Here is a 17,569-nt window from a genome sequence, read left to right on the forward strand (position 1 = left end):
AATGTGCAAATGGATGCAAGGTTGGCTTTGACTTAAGAGACATGGAGATCAAAGTGATAAACACCTCAAGCAAGACATTAGAAGCTATTTTGAAGACACCAAGAAGTAAAAGCCCGGACGCGAAGACTCAAACGAAATTGTAGCTGAGACAAAGAGGTGGATGAAATGGTGTTGTCTCATGATTCTAGATCTACTCAATTTATATGATATCAGTTTAAAGACGTAAAACTCTTCATTAGCTTTCCAAAAAGTCCAAGATCATAAAAAATCAGAGTTCAGAGTTAAAAGTTATGCCCAAAATATAACAATTTGTGGGCTAAAAATAGTACATCAAAATTTCCAATGAGTTGATTGGAATTTCCGATACACAACGGTCGGCTGACCAAAGGTCAAATTCGAACGGCTTGTTTGCATGGCAGTCATTGAATTTTCGATGAGGGGATCAAATTTTCTGATATCTGCATAGAATGAGTTGCACATTGCCAAATAGTTAGTTTTGGTGTTGGGGGCTATAAATTCCCCCTTGGCCGGCCATTTGAGGAATGTAGGAGTTCTGGAACATACCAAGGAAGTTGAGGCTCCACTTTTGTGCTCTTGCCACCATAGTGCTTAGTGAAATCACTCGGTGATTAGTGTAGGTGTTTTTGTGAAGTGTTTAGACTAGTTAGACCACCGCGAAAAGTGCTTGCTTTAGGTTTATGCCTAGTGTTAGTGAGGTTTGGGTACATCTTGCTCACTCGGTGTTTGCACGTACCATTATATTGTTATACTCGAAGGGGCTTGTAGTCTTGGGAGATCGCACCAACGGCATTTCTGGTGTGGCAGCCACCGGTGTACTTGAGGGAATGAGACCCATGGTGTTTTGGTCAGAAGCCTTGATAGTGAGATGGCCGATAGTGAGCTGGCCAGGAGCAGTCTAGGAGAGGTCATCTTAGAGACCCACTTACGCTTAGGGAAGGCCCAGGGCTATCTAGGGAGTTACCCAATCGGGAACTTGGCCCTTGCAAGGGCATCCTTGCGAGAGGCTACAACGAGGATTAGGGAAAGCATGAGCTTCTTGATACCTTGGTAAAAGTACTGGAGTCATTAACAGTTGTATCTCATTTAAGCTTCAGCATTTATATTATGTACTTAGGTTGTGTGTCGAGCTGGTGTCCAGGAGCGCCAAGAATCGGTGGCCACGGATGTAGACTAGGAGGTGCATGGCGTCCTCTGTACGGATGTTGGTGATCGCGTGGAGGGATACGGCCGGTGCAACGCCGGTGTTGTCGATAGCATCGTTGTCTAGGTAGTCAGTGACATCAAGGAAGAACAACCGGTGGCACATGTGTCCTCGAACGTACTACTCATCACAATTGTAGCAGATTCCATGCCATAGCGCATGGGCAGGTGCTGCTGGTGTGCCTGTGGCGCCAGTGGCCACACGCGACGGAGGGGGCAGCACCAAGGCCGAGCTAGGCACTGTGTAGGTGCTGGCGGGGTCACCTCAGCATGGTGCTCATACGCCCGTGTGAGGTGCATTGTTGTCTGGAGGTCGCGTGGATCGCAAAGCTCGACGTCGATCGTGATGTGTGCTCTGGAAGGCCACTGATGAACAGATTGGCCTTCTGAGCCCGTGACAAGTTTGGCATGTGGCACAATAGCTTGTTGAAGCGCTCTTGCTACTCCTTTACCATGGAGAGGGAGGGTGGCCATGCTAGTTCAGTGAGGCGGTTGGTGCGGATGGCTAGGCCAAACTAAAGATGGCAGAGCTCCTTCAACCTCTCCCACGATGGCATGCCTTTGTCTTGCTCTAGGGCATAGTATCATGTCTAGGCAGCGTAGACAAGGTGGTTGGAAGTGAGCCAGACACGGTCCAAGGCGAGCATGCGCTTACCACGGAAAAACTACTCATAGTGGTTGAGCCAATTTAGGGATCCTTGTCGTCGTATGTGGAGAGTCCAACTTGCTGGAGCGAGGAACGCCTAGGCCCGCGTGTAACACCCTCGGTGTTATATAGTAAATCATCTACTAAAACATGTTATAAGCATCATGTTTATGTGTTAATGCATGTGATAAAGTGTGTAGATCAATTCATGTAACTCGAAATGATCAACTAAAATGTGAAACGAAAGTTGATTCAATAGTTCATACACATCAAGTAGGGTTTAAAACAAATTTTTATTAAGCAAAAATGCTATAGAACATGTATGTGATACTTAAATAAGGTTTGAAGTACAAACTTTGTAGATGACAATAAAATACTTGCTGTAGAAAAATAATGTTACTAGCGAGTATTTCTAATAGTCTAGAAATGGAACTTCGAAAGCAAATCCACCTCAAAAACTTAGAAATTTCCAAATCTGTCAACAGGTAGACATTGCTATGTTTAGTAATTTATTATGAGAGACTGGGTTAAGGAGTGGTGTAGTGTTATAGCTCGATTTGGTAGTCTCATGTGCCATCTTGAGTGTAGTGAAGCCGGTTTAGGTTTAGGAGCAACGGTTTGGTCGTGATCAGCGCTTTAAAATTCGTGCGCGTAATCAGTCTCGGGCCGCCGGGTTCGGACGCGTGGTCACCACGCATGGCCGTTCTGCATCGCTGCGCAGCTGTGCTGTGCACGCGCGTGCATGGCTATACACTGGCTGGTCGAGGCTGCCCTTGGTCTAGCCGCACCGCTTGCAGCCAGCCATAGGTCGCCGTGCCCCGCTAGCCCTCTCTACGCCCGACCACCACTGCCACCGTGGCTGCCGCTGATGCTGCTGCCGCCCTCCATGTTGTGTGTCATGACACAATCGTGGTCACAGTTGCAGCGCTGTCGCTGCTGTCGTGTCACTCCTGCACTCACGTCTGCTCGCTGCATCGCGCTACGTCCTCCCTGGCCCGGTTGGGTGCCGTCCGCACGTGGCCGTGCACGCCGTCGTCACGCCATTAATGGCGCTATGGCACGCAGTCCATGGCCGGTCATGGACGCTCGCGCTCATCCCCTCGTGCTTGGACATAGGTCCCTCGGTCGTGTCAACCACGCCCCGCCAAGGCTTGCCTCAGCGAGCCCACTACCACGCCCTGTCTCTCTCTCTTTCTCTCTTTCTCCCTTTGTTTTCCACCGTCGTCGAGTCACGGTCATGGTGAGCCAGAGAGTGAGCACCACTCATCAATTCCTCGTGCCCACATCTTTGCCTTTACATCCTCTTGCCGACCGCCCCCACCCCGCCTTGATTACGGCTCAGCGGAGCTCCAGTTTTTGGAGCTTTGCTCCCGCTGCCGCGCCATTAAGGCCCAGCCCGCCTCGCCATGGCCAGCTCCAACCTCACCATCTCACATCGAATTGACTACACCACTAGCCTCGCCTAGAACCCCTCTTTGTCGTGCGCACCCAAGTCACAGCCCTATAGCCGCCTCCACGCCACCGGCACGGCCGTGTCGCTGTGGTTCACCGTCGAGCTCGCCGAGCGCACGCGGCTAGACTTACTCAGGGCGTCTCCGGCCAGGCCACCGCCACGGGTAGGATCATGGTGCATCGCTGATGCTTACCCATCACCTCTATTATCTGTTGTATGCTGTGGCTCACTGGAACACGGTTGCCGCCGCTATAGGTCGCCACCGCCAGGGAGAGCCCGCTCTGCTTCACCCCCGTTCGTGCAACCACCGCCCATCGTCGCACGTCGGCCCATAGGTGAGCGATGGTCTCCTAGCTAGGTCTACAAGGGTCCTGGGTGGTCGGCGTACCGCCTAGTGCCATCGCTCGCTGCACGCAGCGAGCGTGGGGCATCTTGAGGACCTCTTCGGTGCGAAGGTGAAAAGATACGAGGGCTCCATTGCAAAGTCGTTGTCTATAGAAATAGTACGTGTAGTGTTTGCTCTATTGTCTGATAATGCGAGGGTGTTTTTGCAAGAATGCCAGTGCACGCGCGGGCTCCCTGCCATGGGCCACCTCCTCGCCTAGCCCGCACCTCGCGTGGGCCGCGTTGGACCGAAATCGTTTTACCTTTTTGTGGAAAATAGAAATAGATTTTTATTTTAATTCTGAGCTGAACTTTGGTAATTAATATAAAATAATGTAGATATCTAAACATTATGAAACAAATTTTGTTAGGTTCCTAAAATTGTGCTCTATCTATTAGTGTATTTAGTTCATATATGTGCTTGTTGATACCAGGAGCTATTAAATCATTTGAGAGTGCTCAATATTATTAAGTTGATTATTGTAAGAATTTTTGTGGTTGATTGGTGATTACTTTAACTCTGAAATTTCTGTAGTAGCTTCATGGCATTATTAGGTGCTTGCTATAATTTTTGTAGGCCTAAAAAAGACTAGTTAATATGGTAGCTAAATACCCATTAAGGCTAAATGAATAATGGCATGATATTGGTTTATAAAAGTTAAGCACTTGTAGGGTGAGCTTGGAATCTATTTGGTAGAGATAATGATTAGCTTAGTATCTTAGTCATTAGAGCTATCTTAGTAGCTTAGCATGTGTATTCTTATTTTAAGAGTTGCTGTTGCCAAAATACTAAGTATTGCATCATCATTGCATGCATGTAGAGAACGAGTTGGTGGAGTTCATACCCGCCGGAGAGCAGGAGTACGAGGAGGTGATCGAGGAGTATGAGGAGGAGGTCCTCGTATAGGAGGAAGCCCCACAACCACTGACTGACTCAGCTGACACCGTGCCTGCCCAAGGCAAGCCCGGTGCATAACCCTTATTTTGAATGATCACTAGATATATATGTGTGTGATGTGCATTTACGTTACATGATTTATATTGAAACTACATGCATAGATAAACCTACCTATGAGTCCTACTAGCATAGGTCGAGTAGCTGCTATGCTTAGGCTATTAGTAGCGTGAGTAACCTGCCGTTACTCATAATAGGTGATTATTATTACTCTCATGATAAAATGTTGAAAGGAAATGGAGACCGGGCAAAGATATTGTAACAGAACCGACCAAATCATAAGAACGTAAGTACAAAAACAATCACCGAAGCGATCAAATTCCTGTACTTAAGCTCCCATAATCCCGGTAGTCCGAAAATCACGAAGGATTTCAACCAACTCTCGACATACAAACCAAGATCGTAATGATTCAACACAACACATCATCTGTTACAACATTTCACAAGTAGCATTCGGATTACATCCATCAGAGTTGAATTAGAATATTACAAACCAAGTTTGAGTGTGCGGAAGCAACATAGTTTAGTACAAAACATCAAGGTTTTCAAATACATTGCCAAGTCTGAGTCATGTCCCACAAAAGCATTATCAGGTACGAGAACTAGTAGAGACCGCGCCCAACGGTCTAGTCTTCATCCCCAGCTGGGAGAAGGCAGTACTTGCAGCAACCAAAGTAGAACTGGTCATCTGCAACAGGTGGGAGATAAACTCTGAGTACGAGAAGGTACTCAGCTAGACTTACCTGATAAAAACAGAAATAAAGACACCAAGGATCATGCAAGGCTTTTCAGGTGGGCTAGCTTGACACAGTTGCAGAAAAGAGCTTAAGATTATGGTAACCAATTTAAACTTAGCATCAAGCTTATCATTATTTACCTGTCCACTAGATTAGCACCTGTACTAGAGCACTCACTTATTAGGAGCAAACAATATTAACCATAGCAGGTATAATAAGACTGTCATCATCATATCATCATTTCCGAACCATTATGTTATTAAGTGTATCTACATTGGAGATAAGCCCGTCAAGTTCTCACTAACCGGGAGAGACGGCGATTCGAATCGAATTACAACTCAGCTGAGGGGGTATTCCTAACTCTCACCCTGGCATACTTAGCAAGGGTAGCCGTGGGTTACCTTTGGTACAACTCAGGAACCAAATTCACAGGTTCGATCAGCGCCAGCGCTCTCAGGGATTACCCTTCTGCCAGGACGATCAGGACTTTTAAATCACCTGCCCTTGGACTCACGCCTATGGCTCCCTTCCAAGGCATACTTTATACTTATCGACTCTCGGCCTGAGTTGAGCTACTCGGCTTCACGGTCGGTCTCCAGACCCGGCCAACTAAGAGAGAGGCATGCGTTCAACATGAACAGGAAAGGCTCCAAGAATCAGTCCTTAAGCGACGCAGACGGAGTCACTGCAAACAGGCAAGCCTCCGTCCGGTCTTCATTTCAAATTAAGACTGGTTCTTTTCCACGATAGCAAATATAGCCAACCGTGCCACATGTATATTCCTATATCTCGTAGGTGACAGGAAATCACCCGACTTCTACCGCGTTTAAGCAGGGCTAAGCACTACTCGAGCCTGAGCTACATAGGATTTAGGGTAACAATATCTGGACAAGGAATTGGGTAACCAATGCAGCAAGTGTTTGCATCCAACACCTAAACTTAATGCAACAATATATATATATGTAACAATAATACTGTACTGCATTTCGGAAATTAGGAGGCTTAATATGCTCTGGGGCTTGCCTTTCACAAAGTTGCAAGGACGGTGATCCGGGCACTCAACGACGACCTCGTCTGGCACTTCTCCTGAAGGCTGCTCCTCCTGAATCTCCGGTGTCGGCTGCTGCTGCTCGCTCAGTTCCTCGAATTCCAGTAGGGTTACTCCTTCCGGTACACCTATTGCATGCTGATGCAAAAGATAAATATCATAGATGCATGAGGAATGACATGATGCTCATGATGAATGGACCACAGTAAGTGTTTACGAAAGTATCACTGGACACTCGTTTACCGAGTAATTGGCTCTATTCAAATCACTTTAAGCATGTATCTACTTAACTTAAAGACAAGATCAACTTACCTAACTTGCATAACCTAAGATAAAGATGCTCATCTTTAGTTAAAGGCCTAACACCTAGGAACATTGCCACAACTTAGAAATAATAAAGGTATACATAATTTAACATTTAAGTTTCATATGCATACAAGTAGTCCCTTAATTAAATCACAACTAAAGTTCTACAACTCCAAATGACTTGCATGAGGACATTCTGGAAAGCTTATGAAATTCTCTACAAAACATTTGTAAACATCAAAGCATGATTCTTATGTTAACTAAATCAATTTCCAGCAAACCTAGAATCTGTCCAGAATGACGGGGTTACTAACTTAATTATTTAATGATTGTGCAAAAGCATACTTTGATCAAACCAAGTTTACCAACTTGTTTTGCATACCTAATAAACATCAGAAAGTATAGTGTCAACTTCTAAATAAATTATTTAATACCCTTTTCTAATTTATCTAGTTAATTAGGTGATTAAAGCAATATATAGTAAAACTATTTATAAAAATCTACAAAAATTACAGTAGCTATCTCATGCTGCACATAGACCATCATAAAAATTTCAAAGCCATTGAGTAAGTATAACAGTCTACACAAAAATGATAAGGCATACTGGCTTAAAATGGCATAATTAAGAAATCCTAATGAAAAGTGTCAAGCCATAGATTTCACATTTTTCCTAGCATCATTCTAGCATAAGAATAGTACCCACCAAATTTTACCTTTACTGGATCTATAGAAAAATTATGAAAATTCACACAAGATCCACCCATTAATAAAAGGAAATTCTATAACTTAAAAACTACACATGCACTAGCTCTGAAATTTTAACCAGAGACTCTACTAAACCAAAATAGAGGACCCACAAAATTTCATAGTTTTTGGGCCACACAAACTCAAGATAAAATTCAAACAAGTTTGCATGCTTCTAAAAACACATTTCAAACTCCTATTTAATTCATCCTATTTTTCTAAAACATGTGCTCATATACTATTTTTGTTAAATACTAGACAATACTAGGAACTCAACAAAATTAGAACCATGGCATTTGGATCTATATACTAAGAAATACAAATTTTTGAATATTAATACAAATCTGTGAAATAATAAAACAAAATAAATAAGGAAACAAAACTCAGCCACAGCTGGGCCGGCCCGAAGAATCACGGCGGCCCGCGACTCACACGCTGGCGTGGCCCAACGCGCACGGCCCACGTTGGGCTCCCGCCTCATCCACGACGGCTGACAGGGAGGACCCATGCGTCAGCGAGACAGGCAGGGGAGGAGAAGGGGACGGCGGCGAAGCTCGTCGCCGGTAGCTTCTTCGGCGAAGGCAAGGGTGTCTACGTGCTCGCCTCATCCTAGCGGACCTAGGGGAGCCCTTAGTCGTAGCTATTGATGCCGCTAGCGAGGGTGGCGATGGCCACGGTGGCGCTCGGCCACGGCGTGGCCGGCTCCGACGACGATACGGCGTCGTAGCCCTAATAGGTGGCTCAAGGAGCTTCGGTGGTGTTCCTATGACCTAGCGCGAGCCAGAGGAAGGAATGGGAAGACGCGGGGAGAGCTGGCCGCGTGGAGCGTCATCTCCGGCGAGAACAGCCACGGCAGCGGTGGAAGGGAATGTCGAATTTGCCCTTACCACGGCACAATCGACCTGGTTGAGGGGTGGGGGTGGCAGAGGGGCTCACGACAAGGCTACAGGCGGACGGTGCAACGCGTTTTCGCGGTGGCGTGCGCGTACGATGACGGCGACGCTCGGCCGGTAATGGCGGAGGGCTGCTGTGGCGTGGCGCTGCGCGCGGTGAAGGCGAGAGGGGGAAATGGCGAGACGCAGAGAGAGTGGCGAGGCGTGGCTTTCATCTGGAGCTCAAGCACACGACGTGGAGACCTTGGCCGAGCATGGACGCCACGCGGCGAGACGCTCCTGCGCCGGTCGGCCATGACGGACACTGTCCGTTTTCTGAAAACGGTGATTCAGTACTTGATGATAGTGACTGTCAGCGACATTTCAACGTGTCAACACGGCTAAACCATTGATCTATTGCAAAAACAGTATACATGAAAAATGTAGGTCTATCATCCATCTACACTTTTGCTTCAAGGACCAACACCTAATTCGTCGTGGATCCGAAGTTACATGAAGCCAAAGTGAGCTTGATGCAACTGAAAACGTAACTATGACTTAGAAAAATTTCTAAGTGTGGAATCAGCATGAAATACTGACTTGTGGGCCATGTTTGAGCATGTTCCACACATTTTCATGAGTTGGCCATAAAACAACTTTTGTTCCTTGATAATTTAGCTACAACTTTGGTAAAGAGTGCACAGCCATGCGAAGTCTCTAAGTTGGACTTTTGAATCAGTCAAACAGTGAGACTCCTAGGGTCAATTCTAGTCAAACATGCAATTAAGGGCATTTTGGTCATTTTGATCTACATGAACAATGTCCAAACAAGTAACCTAAGTGTAGTTAAGGTGTAATAGACCATGATCAACCATTTTACAAAATTGTTATACCACTTCTAATGATCACATGTGATAAAGAAAGTAAAACAAGCAATTCATTCATATGTTGCAATGAAATGTCTCACATGTTTCAAGACCTTGTTGTCATTTTATAATTGCCACATTACTACCATGTTGCCATGTTTCAAGGTATGAGAGTTTCATGTTGCATTCCCATGTTGCACTACTACCACTCTAAGCAATCAAGCATGAAACACATACAATTTAAAATGTTGCATACGTATGTTTCAATGATAATGGCATGATGACATGGATAATGCACATGTTTATGAAATGACATGCAATTAGTAGAAGCCAAACACCTAGGGTGTTACAACCCTCCCCCCTTAGAAAAATCTCGTTCCGAGATTTGGAAAGCGTACCATTTAGTATAGAAAGTTGGATGATTTTCCTTTAAATAATCTTCTCGCTCCCAGGTTGCATCCCGTTCACTATGATTACTCCAAACTACCTTGTATAATTTAACTACTCATGTACGAGTCACTCTTTCTTGAGTATCTAGGACTTGCATGGGCTTTTCTTCATAAGAAAGATCAGATTTCAAGTTGACTTTCCTTGTTGCTATTCTCTTGGCGTCAGTATCGACGAACTCAGGAGCATATCTTGCCAGGTTGTTGAATGCCTGGAGGTACTCATTGAGACTCTTATTGCCTTGGGTGAGCTTCATAAACTCAGTATGCTTAATGGCCATGAGACCAGGAGGGATAAAGTGTCCCCTAAAGGCTGCCTGGAACTGGTTCCAAACGATCTCAACGTTAGCAGGGAAGGTGGTCCTGTGATGGGTCCACCAGATGCCTACAGGGCCTTGGAGCTGGTGTCCTGCATACGTAGCCTTCATGCCTTCAGTCAAATGGAGCAATCCAAATCTTTGCTCTATCGTGCTCAACCATTCATCCGCTTGTAAGGGTTCTTCTGCCTCACGAAAGATAGGAGGCTTTGTGTCCATGAAGTCCTTAAAGCTGCTGTACTGGTTCGGCTCGGGTCCCTGGCGGACATGCCGATCCTCACGGTTAGCCATCTGGTGCATAGCCTCAGCTAGCATGCGCTGACTTTCCACAACTATCTGCATTAGCTCAGCTGGTGTGGGTGGTGGTGGAGGTGGTTGTTCCTCATTTCCCATGCCACGACCGCGACGAAGGTTATGAGCCATCTGCAAAAGGTATAGCCAATGAGCACTGACGATGTGGAAATTTTTGTAGATGAACTGTATGATTATGCCAAACTGAGTCCATTAGAGGGAATGCATTTAATAATCAACAGAGGCACAATCATTCATCACAATCACCCAACTCATCAAGCGCATCAATTGACATATAAATGCGATGAACTTAACCAACAACGAGATCCATAGACCGCAAAAGGCGAAATTCATCAAATGCTCACATACATGGAGCATAATACGTTCGATAGGTTACATCCAAGCCATAGTGGTTCCAACTTACATCAAAGGTAACATAGGGTTCGATATTACATCCCAACGATTAACTTGCTACAAAGTTACTCGTTCATGCATGAGGAGCAACAAAAGACTAGATCTAGCGCATTAGCTCAGTAGTAAGCTAAACTACGCATCATCCTCGAAGTCAGTGTCGAGGATCTCTCCTCCATCTTCGTCACTAGGAGGCTCTAACTCCTCATCAGGTGGAGCGTCCTCAGGTCCATTGACTTCCATGTCATCATCACCTTTAGCCATGATGACACCAGAACCCATCTCATCCTCATCAGGTGGCAGGATGGGGTGAAGTTGATTGTGCAGTAGGTGAACCTCCTCATGGAGATTGTCATTGTACTCTTCTGCAGCTGCCAACTGCTGCTCTAGCTCAATCTGCCTCGCTCTCAACACATTCTCCTCGGGCCAGGCTTCATTCCATTGGTTCAGCATGTGAACCAACATACGCTCACAGTTGCGGTGAGCAACTATCAACCTCTGAACCTCCAGGTTCTCTTGATCCCGTTCCTGCGTGACTTGCTCCAAACGCTGCTGAACTGCAGTCCTTTCAGCAGTCACCTGAGCCAGCTCTGCCCTCAGCCTTTCAGCCTCAGTAGTCTCAGGACGGGGCTCACGAGGAGCTAAACGGTGATGAGGCACCCTACCTCCAGCGGACTTACGAGCAGTGCGTTTTGTGCGCGCCATCTGTAGCAAAAAGTTACAATGTAAGGGGAGAATCATTTAAGGGATACGAAATTTAATTATTCGGGACCATCAATTTTAAAGGAGGGAGTAATGCAAGAAATGCCATGTATGCTTGAACATGATGCATGCACGATCCGTACGTCCTCACAAACCTAGAAAAATTTAAAGGCTAGCGAAATATACGGTGGCATACATACGTTCTCTCGTATACGGTAGCTAGTCGATCTACAACGATACGTTGTTAGTGTACCTGCAGAAAATTTCATTTCAGCCCAATAATTTCCCAAAAAGCATAGAAAACAAGCAGTAAACTAAATACTTTCATACATACATCCCCTGATGCATATACTCTAGTATCACAGCTACCCGTCAGAGATACCCATAATTAAGTACTCTCATAGATACATGATTAAACATGTAAGTATGCGAGCAACCACAACTACTCTCCCCTAGACCGATGGTTGGACGGTCATGCTCTCACAACTCACACTTACCAGAGCATAGAGGTATTTTGATCCATACATTACCACCCAAGCGGATGGCATCCATACAATAGCACGCCGTATGGACGACGAAACAGAAACAAGCAGGAACCCCCAAGTTAGTACTTTAATAAGCCACCTAAGAGTCCTTATTTGGGCATAAGGGATATGACCACTGGCAATACTTAGTATTTAATTTAGGATTTTCACAAATACTTTTGTTTTAAATACACAAATGATGTGTTTAGTGTCAAATCTTGCTCTGATGCCAGCTGTAATAGAACCGACCAAATCATAAGAACGTAAGTACAAAAACAATCACCGAAGCGATCAAATTCCTGTACTTAAGCTCCCATAATCCCGGTAGACCGAAAATCACGAAGGATTTCAACCAACTCTCGACATACAAACCAAGATCGTAATGATTCAACACAACACATCATCTGTTACAACATTTCACAAGTAGCATTTGGATTACATCCATCAGAGTTGAATTAGAATATTACAAACCAAGTTTGAGTGTGCGGAAGCAACATAGTTTAGTACAAAACATCAAGGTTTTCAAATACATTGCCAAGTCTGAGTCATGTCCCACAAAAGCATTATCAGGTACGAGAACTAGTAGAGACCACGCCCAACGGTCTAGTCTTCATCCCCAGCTGGGAGAAGGCAGTACTTGCAGCAACCAAAGTAGAACTGGTCATCTACAACAGGTGGGAGATAAACCCTGAGTACGAGAAGGTACTCAGCTAGACTTACCCAACAAAAACAGAAATAAAGACACCAAGGATCATGCAAGGCTTTTCAGGTGGGCTAGCTTGACACAATTGCAGAAAAGAGCTTAAGATTATGGTAACCAATTTAAACTTAGCATCAAGCTTATCATTATTTACCTGTCCACTAGATTAGCACTTGTACTAGAGCACTCACTTATTAGGAGCAAACAATATTAACCATAGCAGGTATAATAAGGCTGTCATCATCATATCATCATTTCCAAACCATTATGTTATTAAGTGTATCTACATTGGAGATAAGCCCGTCAAGTTCTCACTAACCGGGAGAGACAGCGATTCGAATCGAATTACAACTCAGCTGAGGGGGTATTCCTAACTCTCACCCTAGCATACTTAGCAAGGGTAGCCATGGGTTACCTTTGGTACAACTTAGGAACCAAATTCGCGGGTTCGATCAGCGCCAGCGCTCTCAGGGATTACCCTTCTGCCAGGACGATCAGGACTTTTAAATCACCTGCCCTTGGACTCACGCCTACGGCTCCCTTCCGAGGCGTACTTTATACTTATCGACTCCCGGCCTGAGTTGAGCTACTTAGCTTCGCGGTCGGTCTCCAGACCCGGCCAACTAAGAGAGAGGCATGCGTTCAACATGAATAGGAAAGGCTCCAAGAATCAGTCCTTAAGCGACGCAGACGGAGTCACTGCAAACCGGCAAGCCTCCGTCCGGTCTTCATTTCAAATTAAGACTGGTTCTTTTCCACGATAGCAAATATAGCCAACCGTGCCACATGTATATTCCTATATCTCGCAGGTGACAGAAAATCACCCGACTTCTACCGCGTTTAAGCAGGGCTAAGCACTACTCGAGCCTGAGCTACATAGGATTTAGGGTAACAATATCTGGACAAGGAATTGGGTAACCAATGCAGCAAGTGTTTGCATCCAACACCTAAACTTAATGCGACAATATATATATATATATGTAACAATAATACTGTACTGCATTTCGGAAATTAGGAGGCTTAATATGCTCCGGGGCTTGCCTTTCACAAAGTTGCAAGGACGGTGATCCGGGCACTCAACGGTGACCTCGTCTAGCACTTCTCCTGAAGGCTGCTCCTCCTGAATCTCCGGTGTCGGCTGCTGCTGCTCGCTCAGTTCCTCGAATTCTAGCAGGGTTACTCCTTCCGGTACACCTATTGCATGCCGATGCAAAAGATAAATATCATGGATGCATGAGGAATGACATGATGCTCATGATGAATGGACCACAGTAAGTGTTTACGAAAGTATCACTGGACACTCGTTTACCGAGTAATTGGCTCTATTCAAATCACTTTAAGCATGTATCTACTTAACTTAAAGACAAGATCAACTTACCTAACTTGCATAACCTAAGATAAAGATGCTCATCTTCAGCTAAAGGCCTAACACCTAGGAACATTGCCACAACTTAGAAATAATAAAGGTATACATAATTTAACATTTAAGTTTCATATGCATACAAGTAGTCCCTTAATTAAATCACAACTAAAGTTCTACAACTCCAAATGACTTGCATGAGGACATTCTGGAAAGCTTATGAAATTCTCTACAAAACATTTGTAAACATCAAAGCATGATTCTTATGTTAACTAAATCAATTTCCAGCAAACCTAGAATCTGTCCAGAATGACGGGGTTACTAACTTAATTATTTAATGATTGTGCAAAAGCATACTTTGATCAAACCAAGTTTACCAACTTGTTTTGCATACCTAATAAACATCAGAATGTATAGTGTCAACTTCTAAATAAATTATTTAATACCCTTTTCTAATTTATCTAGTTAATTAGGTGATTAAAGCAATATATAGTAAAACTATTTATAAAAATATACAAAAATTACAGTAGATATCTCATGCTGCACATAGACCATCATAAAAATTTCAAAGCCATTGAGTAAGTATAACAGTCTACACAAAAATGATAAGGCATACTGGCTTAAAATGGCATAATTAAGAAATCCTAATGAAAAGTGTCAAGCAACAGATTTCACATTTTTCCTAGCATCATTCTAGCATAAGAATAGTACCCACCAAATTTTACCTTTACTGGATCTATAGAAAAATTATGAAAATTCACACAAGATCCGCCCATTAATAAAAGGAAATTCTATAACTTAAAAACTACACATGCACTAGCTCTGAAATTTTAACCAGAGACTCTACTAAACCAAAATAGAGGACCCACAAAATTTCATAATTTTTGGGCCACAGAAACTCAAGATAAAATTCAAACAAGTTTGCATGCTTCTAAAAACACATTTCAATCTCCTATTTAATTCATCCTATTTTTCTAAAACATGTGCTCATATACTATTTTTGTTAAATACTAGACAATACTAGGAACTCAACAAAATTAGAACCATGGCATTTGGATCTATATACTAAGAAATACAAATTTTTGAATATCAATACAAATCTGTGAAATAATAAAACAAAATAAATAAGGAAACAAAACTCAGCCACAGCTGGGCCGGCCCGAAGAATCACGGCGGCCCGCGACTCACGCGCTGGCGCGGCCCAATGCGACGCGACCCACGCTGGGCTCCCGCCTCAGCCACGACGGCTGACAGGGAGGACCCGTGCGTCAGCGAGACAGGCAGGGGAGGAGAAGGGGACAGCGGCGAAGCTCATCGCCAGTAGCTTCTCTGGCGAAGGCAAGGGTGTCTACGTGCTCGCCTCATCCTAGCGGACCTAGGGGAGCCCTTAGTCGTAGCTATTGACGCCGCTAGCGGGGGTGGCGATGGCCACGGCGGCGCTCGGCCATAGTGTGGCCGGCTCCGACAACGATACAGCGTCGTAGCCCTAACGGGTGGCTCGAGGAGCTTCGGTGGTGTTCCTATGACCTAGCGCGAGCCAGAGGAAGGAATGGGAAGACGTGGGGAGAGCTGGCCACGTGGAGCATCATCTCCGACGAGAACAGCCACGGCGGCGGTGGAAGGGAATGTCGAATTCGCCCTTACCATGGCACAATCGACCTGGTTGAGGGGTGGGGGTGGCAGAGGGGCTCACGGCGAGGCTACAGGCGGACTGTGCAATGCGTTTTCGCGGTGGCGTGCGCGTACAACGACGGCGACGCTCGGCCGGTAATGGCGGAGGGCTGCTGTGGCGTGGCGCTGCGCGTGGTGAAGGCGAGAGGGGGAAATGGCGAGACGCAGAGAGAGTGGCGAGGCGTGGCTTTCATCTGGAGCTCAAGCACGCGACGTGGAGACCTTGGCCGAGCATGGACGCCATGCGGCGAGACGCTCCTGCGCCGGTCGGCCATGACGGACACTGTCCGTTTTCTGAAAACGGCGATTCAGTACTTGATGACAGTGACTGTTAGCGACATTTCAACGTGTCAACACGGCTAAACCATTGATCTATTGCAAAAACAGTATACATGAAAAATGTAGGTCTATCATCCATCTACACTTTCGCTTCAAGGACCAACACCTAATTCGTCGTGGATCCGAAGTTACATGAAGCCAAAGTGAGCTTGATGCAACTGAAAACGTAACTATGACTTAGAAAAATTTCTAAGTGTGGAATCAGCATGAAATACTGACTTGTGGGCCATGTTTGAGCATGTTCCACACATTTTCATGAGTTGGCCATAAAACAACTTTTGTTCCTTGATAATTTAGCTACAACTTTGGTAAAGAGTGCACAGCCATGCGAAGTCTCTAAGTTGGACTTTTGAATCAGTCAAACAGTGAGACTCCTAGGGTCAATTCTAGTCAAACATGCAATTAAGGGCATTTTGGTCATTTTGATCTACATGAACAATGTCCAAACAAGTAACCTAAGTGTAGTTAAGGTGTAATAGACCATGATCAACCATTTTACAAAATTGTTATACCACTTCTAATGATCACATGTGATAAAGAAAGTAAAACAAGCAATTCATTCATATGTTGCAATGAAATGTCTCACATGTTTCAAGACCTTGTTGTCATTTTATAATTGCCACATTACTACCATGTTGCCATGTTTCAAGGTATGAGAGTTTCATGTTGCATTCCCATGTTGCACTACTACCACTCTAAGCAATCAAGCATGAAACACATACAATTTAAAATGTTGCATATGTATGTTTCAATGATAATGGCATGATGACATGGATAATGCACATGTTTATGAAATGACATGCAATTAGTAGAAGCCAAACACCTAGGGTGTTACAGATATGGTATGGGTATTGGTGGATGTAATAGGTTATGTCCCGCGGCCAATGGGGCAAAGCTTGGTTACACTATTTTCCCTGTCCGTGTTGGTTAAGAACCATCCGTTGCTGTGGATTCTAGTTAGGTCATAGACTTATTATCCTGAGCACATACTTGCTTATGGGAGCAGGAAGGCTCGTTGCTCTCTTGTCGTGGGTTCTGGCTCTTTTCGGACCAACTGATTGGAGGTGGGGATGGTGAAGGTCTAAGCACCACACTGAGTCTGGGACTCAGGAGTGGGGGCTTGGAGTCCAAGTTTGGACGAAACTTGGACCCCTTGATAGGAGAGTGATGGGTTAGTCTTGCTTGTGCCTAGGGTACAAGCGGGGCATGTGTTTCGGATTACCTAGCTGGGATACATTGGTTCCCGAATCACCATGTGATACATTACGACTTATCTATGATCTAGCATCATAGTAAGAACTGAAAGATGAAAGATGGTGAAATGGATCTAATTGCTCAACTCTTGCTTGAAAGTAGAACATGTGCTTACATAGAATGGTTAGATAATGAACTAATCATAACTGCTAATAAGAAACATACATAAGGATTCACTACTAGTAATGCTTTTCGCAAAAAGGAAACCCAGCAAACCATAAAGCTTATCATATCCTCTAGAGTCGGGAAATTATTCCCACTAGTCGTGTAAGTCTTGTGAGTACATTGTGTACTCAGGGTTTATTTACCCCTGTTGTAGGTG

Source organism: Miscanthus floridulus, chromosome 4 (assembly GCF_019320115.1).
Source record: "Miscanthus floridulus cultivar M001 chromosome 4, ASM1932011v1, whole genome shotgun sequence".
In the NCBI taxonomy this organism is placed as follows: domain Eukaryota; kingdom Viridiplantae; phylum Streptophyta; class Magnoliopsida; order Poales; family Poaceae; genus Miscanthus; species Miscanthus floridulus.